This window comes from Leptodactylus fuscus, chromosome 6 (genome assembly GCF_031893055.1).
Source record: "Leptodactylus fuscus isolate aLepFus1 chromosome 6, aLepFus1.hap2, whole genome shotgun sequence".
Classification (NCBI taxonomy): domain Eukaryota; kingdom Metazoa; phylum Chordata; class Amphibia; order Anura; family Leptodactylidae; genus Leptodactylus; species Leptodactylus fuscus.
In genome coordinates this window covers 90,676,297-90,685,742 of record NC_134270.1, presented here as the reverse complement: position 1 = coordinate 90,685,742, position 9,446 = coordinate 90,676,297, and positions in this window count along the sequence as shown.

Sequence of the window (9,446 nt, the reverse complement as noted above, 5' to 3'; positions counted from 1 at the left end):
AACTTTAAAGTTGGAGACCTCACTAAACTGGCGGAATTCATCCAGGATGGCTGGGAAGGAACAGGAAGGTTGAGCAACATAGAGTAGCAAATCATCCGCATAAAGAGCTGTCTTGACCTGGGTGGATCCAACAGGAGAGGCGCGAAGAGCCACCGCCAAGTGTTCCATCACAAGGGCGTAGAGAAGAGGGGAGAGGGGACACTCCTGTCGAGTGCCGTTGCGTACCGAGAAAGAGTCAGAGATAATGCCATTCGCACGCACCCGTGCAGAGGAGTCCCCGTACAGAGCCAAAACCTTGTGAAGGAAGACTCAGCCAATTCCAATCTGCTCCAAGGAGGCTCTCAAGAAGCCCCAATGGAAACAGTCGAATGCCTTCTCATCGTCAACGGAAAGTAAACAGAAGGGGAAAGCACTCGATTGAGCCGCATTCACAAGTAGGAGGGTTTTATTAAGGTTGTCTCGGGCCTATCGGCCAGGGATAAAGCCCACCTGATCAGTATGAACCAGGTGAGGCATCAGGGGGGAAAGTCGATTCGCTGTCGATCGCACATAAGTAGAGATGAGCGAACACTGTTTGGATCAGCCGATCCGAACAGCACGCTCCCATAGAAATGAATGGAAGCACCTGACACGTACACTTTGAAAGGCTGATCCGAACAGTGTTCGCTCATCTCTACACATAAGCACGTATTTTACGCAGGGCCTCGTCCAAATCCGCTGAGCCAAGGTTATACAAAGATTGGTAGAAGGAACGAAAGGAGTCAGCAATGTCAACAGGATTGTGAAGAGAGCGGCCAGTTCCGTCTCTAATACGGGAATGTACGTTCCAGTCACCCGAGGGTGCAGGCGCTTAGCTAAGGAACTACTGCATTTATTAGCGAATTCATAATAATGCCGTTGTTGCTTGTCGCGACTTACTACATACAGTTCATCCAGGAAGGCACGCAATTCCTCCCGCGCATTGAGGAGCTCGGTGAAGGAGGAAGTAGCAGGAGAGCTCTTATGGGCAAGTTCCAGGGAGTGGATCAGCGGCAGGCGGGAGGAGATCCAGGCGGAGCGCTCTTTCTTGAGGCGAGAGCCATGTTTAATAAGAACTCCCCGAAGCATGCACTTGAGAGCCTCCCAACGCACAGGAAGGGGAGTGGGATCCTGGGCATGGTCGAGTTCGAATCCCCGAATGGTAGCAAGGACGTCGGCAAGGCAAGTGGAGTCCTTAAGGAGGAAGTCATTAAGACGCCAAGTGAAGGGGTGAGGGACAAGTCCCGGGATCTGCAGGGAGACGAAAACAGGGGCGTGATCTGACCATAGAATGGAGTCTATTTGCGCCGATGGGGACCAGGAGAGAGCGTGATGGCTAACCAGGAAGATGTCGAGTCGGCCAAAAGAACCATGAGCAGGAGAATGATACGTATAGTCCCGACCTTGGGGGTTAAGGATTCTCCAAGCGGTGAGAGAGCAATGAGACTTTAAGCTTTCGGAGTTGGGCAGGGGCACCGGGGGTGCATGGGGGGAGGGAGTCAATCGATGGGTCAAGAACAAAATTAAAGTCCCCCCCTAGGATTACAACCCCCTCACAGAAATCCGCCAACCTGGTAAGAAGGGACCTACAGTAAACCATTTGCCGCTGATTGGGAAGATAACACCCCACCACAGTCACAACAAAGCCGCCAATACGTAGCTTCAAGAAAATGTACCTGCCCTCTGGATCAAGAACCGAACCCAGTACCTCAGAATGTAGACAACGATAAAGGGCAATAGACACCCCCTTTTATTTAGCAGATGGGTTGGCACTGTGGTACCACGTCGGGTAGTAGCGGTTATGGAGCAAGGGGATATGGTCCTTCCGAAAATGTGTCTCCTGCAAAATCAGAATTTGAGAATGAGATTTATGCGACTGATAAAGAATCTGATTTCTTTTCTGCGGGGTATTGAGGCCCCTAGTGTTAAGGGAACAAAAAGTAATCAAGGCCATCGCAAGACAGGAATCAGGTAAAAGAACAGAAGGGGGCAAACAGACAGGGGAAGGCAGAGACAAAAGGAGGGCCTAACATGAGGACAAAGAACAGCAGACAGAAGAAGATATAAAGAGGAGAGGACAAAAAAAAAAGGACAGTCAGAACAAATACCACAAAGTGGGGGAGGGGAGGCCTCCCTCGAAAAGGTGGGGAAGGGTGACAAACGCACCAAAAATCGCGTTACACACTATCGCGAGGACCCCGGGGGGAGAAGAGCCAAGCACAAAACAAAAAAGAGAAAAAGGGAAAAAGGCGGCAACTCCCCCCGAAGACCCCGTGCCACAAAAAACAGATAAGCAGTAGTCAGTACAATTCACTAACGACCGGCCAGGTCTAAAGCAAAGCAAATATAAACAATTGTAAAGGCATATAGTAAACCAGACAGCAACAGATCAAACAAAGGGACCAAAAAGGGCCAGTTCAGGTTGGAGGAGCTTCGCGCCCGGAGGGACCCGGATCAGGAAACCTGGTACGGTGGCGCTGGCAGGGACGGGCCCTCCGCGGCAGAGCTGGGCGCAGGTAGGTAGCAGAGGCACCACCAGGTGTCGGCCAGCTGGGGATGTTCACAGGAGGGAGGTGGAGGGCCAACATGAAAGCTGGGATCTCGTCCGGATGGTGCAGAGTAAGAAGACGTCCATCTCTCCGGACCTGCAGGCGGAATGGGAAGCCCCAGGAATAAGGAATATGGTTGCGCATCAGAACATCCAGAAGGGGCTTCAGGGCTCTCCGCTTAGCAAGTGTTATACAGGAGAGGTCAGGCATAAGCTGTATCGGGTGATCTTGGAAGAGAACCTGGTTTGAGTCTCTGGCTTTCTGCATAATCTGCTCCTCGAGTTGGTAGCGATGAACACGACAGATAACGTCCCGTGGGTTGTCCAGGTCCGGGACACGAGGGCCAAGGGCTCTATGAGCACGATCTAATTCCAGGGGAGAGTCCGGTGGAAGGCCCAACAGGGAGTTGAAGATAGAACAAAGGGTCTCATACAGGTGTCTCAGATCAACCAACTCCGGGAGACCTCTGACTCGGATATTATTACGCCTATTACGATTTTCCAAGTCGTCCAAAGCATCAGAAAGGTGCTGGAGCTGTTGGGCATGAGTGCAGAACTTCAGTGTGTGAATCCAATACAACAGAGGTGGAGGAGGAAGAGGCCTCATCTGCTGACACACGTTGTTCCAGGTGCTTTACAGAGGAGGAAACAGCTGCTAATTCGGCTTTATAGGACTGTTCCAATCTCAGCACATAAGATTCCATATCAACCTTGGTAGGGTAGCACTCAGGCGGCATAACTCACTTAGGGCATCACCCAGGGGAGCAGCAGGGTCCAGTGTAGGGTGACGGGAGGCCAGGAAAGACCCCGGGGGCTGGTTGTCAGGAGGAACAACAGGGAGGCCCAGGGAACATGCAGGAGAAGGGACAGTAGTAGGCCTTGACAGGGAAGGCCGCGGGGGCAGCACAGGGTGAGCATCCAGGGTGGCAGAGGCAGGGAGTGAGGGCCAATCCAAGTCTGAAGCCAGGATAGGGGCCTGAGGAAGGGGGGGAGGCAGTGTCCACAGCCCTACTAGCGGTACATGGTGGAGAGGCTGTCGGCGGGGTACGCAGGAGGGAGGCATGCTGGGCCAGCAGGAGTGGAAGCCAGGGAGCTGGGTGGAGATCCGTCCGAAGCCCCCTGCTGAGAGGAGGCGGAGTAGTCGAGCTCAGCCAACGGCCAGCTCTTCTTCATCTCCGATGTAGCAATGCTGGGCGTGCGCTCTGCTTGGCTGCATCTCCGGAGTAGCCCAGCTGAGCGCACGGCCCGATGTAGCAGTCCTGGCCGATGTAGCAGTGTAGCAGTGTCCAATGTAGCAGTCCGATGCAGCAGAGCTGACTGTGCAGCAGGGTTCAGCTGAACCTGCTGCACACTCAGCTCAGCTGCATCTGATGTAGCAGTGCTGAGTGTGCGCTGAACCATGCTGCACACTCAGCTTTGCTGCATCTCTGTGTGTGCTGAGCTCTGCCGCTTCTCCGTGTAGCAGTGCGGTGTCAGCACTGCTACATCTGAGATCGGACCACAATGGAAACTACTGTGGACAGATCTTAGACTCCGCCTCCTCTGGTAGAACCAGCGTTGATTGGCCGAATGCTGTAGTCTGTATGGCATTCGGCCAATCAACGCTGGTCAATGCATTCCTATGGGAAAAAGTCAGCTTGCGCACATCGCAGGCTGACAGGGATCCCGACCAGATATAGCCCCAAAGAGCTGGGTGAGTAACATTCCCCCCTAAATAAAGGTAATCCCTAGCTAACCCTGCCTGTAGATCTGTCCCTGTCCCACAGTCACATAGTTCACATTCTCAAATTAATCGAATGTTAAACTCACCATTCGTATAAATTGGAGGTCACCTGATTTTCCGATTTTTTTTTTTTATGCCTCCATTGTCGTAGTTCCTGTCCCACCTCCTCTGCGCAGTTATTGGTGCAAAAAACGTGCCAGGGAAGGTGGGAGGGGATACGAATTTTTACTGCGTTTGCCTCGTGGTATTCGATCGGAATCGAATACCTCGAACGGCCTGATATTCGATTGAATATGTATTCGATCGAATGGTGTTCGCTCATCTCTAGCTACAGTAACATGAGTCAGCTTGCAGTAAACTCCCTTTTAGGTCTGTGCTTACATACAGAGTTCCCTCTCTCAGCCCTTATCAGCAAAATTCAATTGACCCTGATAACTGGAAGATCAACAGCTCAGAAATACAAGCTGCTCTGAGAACTCAGCCCCCCCTTTTATTATTATGTACATTTAATTTGTAAGTATTCAATTATGTTTACTGTTTTGGGGGGGTTTATTTGTTTTTTTTGCCCTCACTTTTTCACTCATATTGCCATTTTATTTCTGTTTCATTTGTTTTTTGGCATCTTACTCTTAGTCATTTTTCATATTTTTTCACTTCACTATTATTTTGTTTGTATCACTCACATATATACTGTATATTTTTTCCCTTATCACATCTTCACTTTGTATTTACACATGTATATTGCCATCCTACTTGCTGCATTTTTTAGCATCTTAATTTGTCACATATAATTTTTTTGATGTTTTGGTGATCATTCACATACATCATTTTCTGTCATCATTGTTTTCACAATAAATTAAACAATTTTTTAGCTTGTGTTTTCATTCATTCACTCATTTTTTCAGTTTTATGTTTTCACTACTTAAATTTTTTTCACTTGCATCTTATTTCATATTTTTTTTATAAGATTTTTTTTATATTACTTATCATATCGGGCTTTTTCATTTCATTTTGTTTCTTTTGTTTATTTATTCATTAATTTGTTTGACATATTATTTTCTTTCTTATTCATATTCATTTTATTTTCCACTCCAGTTCTGTAAAGGGACAGTAGATGGCGATATTGTACAACTTTTTGACCTCTTAGCTTCTATGTTTGTATTGTATAACCATATGCACGAGCTTCTAATACAGATCATGAGGCTGATAGTTCGGATGCTTCAGGTGTACTCTGGGTCTCGCGATAGCGGAAACTTTTGACTATGGGACCCAGTAATGCTCGTACACTTCCCATTTATGTTTTCGAGCGGCATTTGACACATGGGAATGTATGAGTAACCGTGATGGCACATGTCCTCGTGAGATTTACTGGCGTGGATACGTGCACATGATTAGTGTCACCACTAATGGACTACACCTGCGCAAGTAACATACTAAATTAGGGTAAGTTCACACAGAGTTTTTTGCATACCTCCCAACCGTCGCGATTTCCGCGGGACATTCATGAATTCGGTGTCCTGTCCCGCATTCTCAGTCGGCAGGAGGTATGTCCCGATTTCAACTCATCGGCGTCCGGAGGACGCCGATGAGTTGAACACATACACGAATAAAGCAGGAGCTGTCACAGCTCAGCTCCTGCCTCACCGCTGCGCTCCGGCTTCGGCGTGTGCAGGCATGATGTGATGACGTCACATCGGTCCTACAACTATGTGAATGGCGTGAGAGAGCGGAGAGAGCGGCGGAGGTGAGTATAAGTATTTGTGTTAAACATTGAGGGGAACGTAATGTAACTGTATGAAATTGGGGGCATATAGGGGGGGGAGAACGGCATCACATTGGGGCAGATGAAAGGAGGGGGGAGAACAGCATGGCATTACACTGAAACTGGGGGCAGATAAAGGGGTTATATGAAACTTGGAGAGATGGAGGGGGGAATATAAGTTACAGGTGACTATAGGAGGATTATAATGTGTGGGGGCACATGAAAAGTGAATGCGAATGGGCGGAGTCAACATAAAAGTGGGCAGAGCTAAGTTTGCCACGGCGCGCATATTTTGTCCCTCTTTCGGCTCTTCAAAAGTTGGGAGGTATGTTTTTTGGTCAGGATTTTGAGGCCGTATCCCCCTCAAAATCCTGACCAAAAAGACGGCTCCCACTGAAATCAATGGGAGCCACTTAGTTCTTTTTTCCGGGAGTCGGTTCGCTTTTGCGGGCTTGGTCTGGTTCCCTGGAGACAGACTTAAGCAGTAATTGTCATGGTCTCTGTTTGGCCCTACGTTTCTCCAGCATAGCAAAGTCTGAGGAAGGTCGTATGACTGAAAACGTTCGTTCACTTGACTTTACAAATAACAAAGGATTATGTAGATAATCTTGTTTCCCTTAGTCCTAACAGCGGCACAATGTGGGGTATTTCGTGCCCCTGTGTGCTGGTAGGACAGGCGGAATTTTAATTAGCCATGTATTAATTTCACATGGCTTGTTCCCTTTAAGAGGGCACAGATACCTCCCCCCTGTGCGTAAATAACAAGTAATAATACATACATTCCAAAATAAACAACAATAGGGGGGGAATCCTTGTGCCGCTGTTAGGACTAAGGGAAACAAGATTATCTACATAATCCTTTGTTCCCTGTCGTCCCTACCAGCGGCACAATGTGGGGAAATAGCAAGTAATCCCCATAAGGGTGGGAGATTAAACACAAGCAGAATGTAATACAGTACGCCCGAAGGCAGTAGCTTCTGAGCCATACCGATCAAGTCGGTAGTGCTTCACAAAAGTCAATTCTGAAGACCAGGATGCTGCTGCACAAATCTGGTCCAAGGTGAGAGCCTTGACCTCTGCCCAAGAGGTCGATACTGCCCGCGTCGAATGGGCCCTTAGGACGGTCGGCGGAGGTAAGTTCTGACTCACAAACGCCAACTTGATTGCTTCCTTCACCCAGCGAGAGATGGTGGCCTTAGAAGCCTTGCGGCCTTTATGGCCCCCTACATAATTTATTAACAAGTTCTCAGATCTCCTGAAAGCGCGTGTGCGCTGAAGGTAAATCTGCAGGTTCCGGACTAAATCTAGGGTATGCCACTTCTCCTCCTCAGGGGAAGTGGGCACGGGAAAAAAGGTTGGCAAGCAAATGAGCTGACTCACATTCGCCCTAGAAGAAACTTTCGGCCTGAATCCTGGCAGAAATCTCAACTGAACACGGTCTTCAAAGAAGGCAATGTAAGGAGCTTCCGATGAGAGTGCTTGAAGCTCCCCTACCCTTTTTGCCGAGGTGATAGCGAGGAGAAAAGATACCTTATAGGTCAGCCACTTTAGATCCACCTCCTCCAGAGGTTCGAATGGAGCAACACAAAGTGCCGTTAGGACCTTGCTGAGGTCCCATTGGTGGACAGGAGCAGAAACTGCTGGTCTCAGCCTAGTTGCCCCTTTGATAAAGGTGCTCACTAAAGGATCCTGAGACAACCACCTCCCCAGATAGGCGGACAAAGCGGCTACATGTACCTTCAGGGTAGAAGCTGCAAGCCCTCTGTCTAGGCCGTCCTGAAGGAAATCCAGGATCGCCCTCACAGGGGGATCGGAGGAGTCCACTTCGTGTTCCGTGCACCAAGCCTGGAAAATATTACCGATCCTACGGTAATTCTTATTGGTCGAGGTGGCTCTGGCGCTGGCTAAAGTCCTTAGGACGCCTTGAGACAGTCCTCTATTCCTTAATAGGGACTGGTCAACCTCCAGGCTGTCAGATTGAATCTCCTCAGATCGTGGTGTCTCAGCTCTCCTTGTGTCACCAGATCTGGGAGGGGGGGAAGCCTCCAATACCTGCCTTGACTCATCCACATGAGCTGGGCAAACCAAGTCCTTTTCGGCCAGAACGGGATTATGGCAATTCCCGAGACTTGGTCCTGTCTGATTTTCATCAATACCTTGGGTATGATGGAAACTGGAGGGAAGATGTATATCAGCCTGAACCTCCATGGGATGGACAGGGCATCCACTGCCAAGGCATTGTCCTCCTGGTACAGAGAGCAGAAGGTTTCCACCTTGGCGTTGAGTCGGGTTGCCATGAGGTCGACATCCGGAAGGCCCCATGTTTGGACAATCTGATGGAATATGTCTTGATTGAGAGACCATTCTCCTGATACAGGGATACCCCGACTCAACTGATCCGCTACTATGTTCAGGGAGCCCTTGATGTGAACAGCGGATAGGTGGGTCAGATTCTTCTCTGCCCACGTGAAGATCAAGTTCGCCTCTTTCAGTAGGGCTGGAACCCTGGTGCCGCCCTGTTTGTTCAAGTATATTACCGTCGTCATATTGTCTGACCGGACCTTGACTGCCTTCCCTTCGAGAAAGGGGGCGAAGTACTTCAGCGCCAGATAAACTGCTTTTAGCTCCTTCAGGTTGGAGGTTCCTACCTCTGGATTCCTCCACAGACCCTGGACAGTCCTGCCGTCCAGGTGGGCTCCCCATCCCGAATGGGACGCATCTGTTGTCAACAGGGTCCAACGAGGTTGAACCGAGGACCTTCCGTCTTTCAGGTGTCTCCACCATCTGAGGGAAAGACGGGTACCGGGAGAAAGGCAGATCTTCCTGTGCAGTCCCCGTGGAGATCCGTTCCAGGCTCTCAACACTTCCATCTGAAGGGGACGCAAGTGCCATAAAGCCCAAGGGACCGCCTTGGCTGAAGAAGACATCAGGCCTAGGACCCGCATGGCGGTGCGAATGGTGATCCATCAGGACCTGAGAAGGCCCCGAACCGAAGCTTCTATTTTTGCTCGCCTTGGACGAGATAGGAAAATCTGCATGCTCTGGGAATCCAGAACAAACCCCAGGAATTTCTTCCGGGTGGATGGCACTATTTCTGACTTCTCCCAATTGATCAGCCAACCTAACTCCTGGAGGAAGGCGATGGCTATCTGGAGGTGGTGATGGAGAATTGAAGTAGACTGAGCTTTTATAAGCCAGTCGTCGAGGTAGGGAACCACGAAAAGGCCTTGAAGTCTGAGAGCGGCGGCAACTGGTGCGACCATCTTGGTGAATACATACGGAGCTGACGATATGCCGAATGGCAGAGCAGTGAACTGTAGGTGCTCTCTGTGACCAGCCATAAGAACGGCTATACGTAGATATTTCCTGTGTGGCGGGAAGATGGGGATATGTAA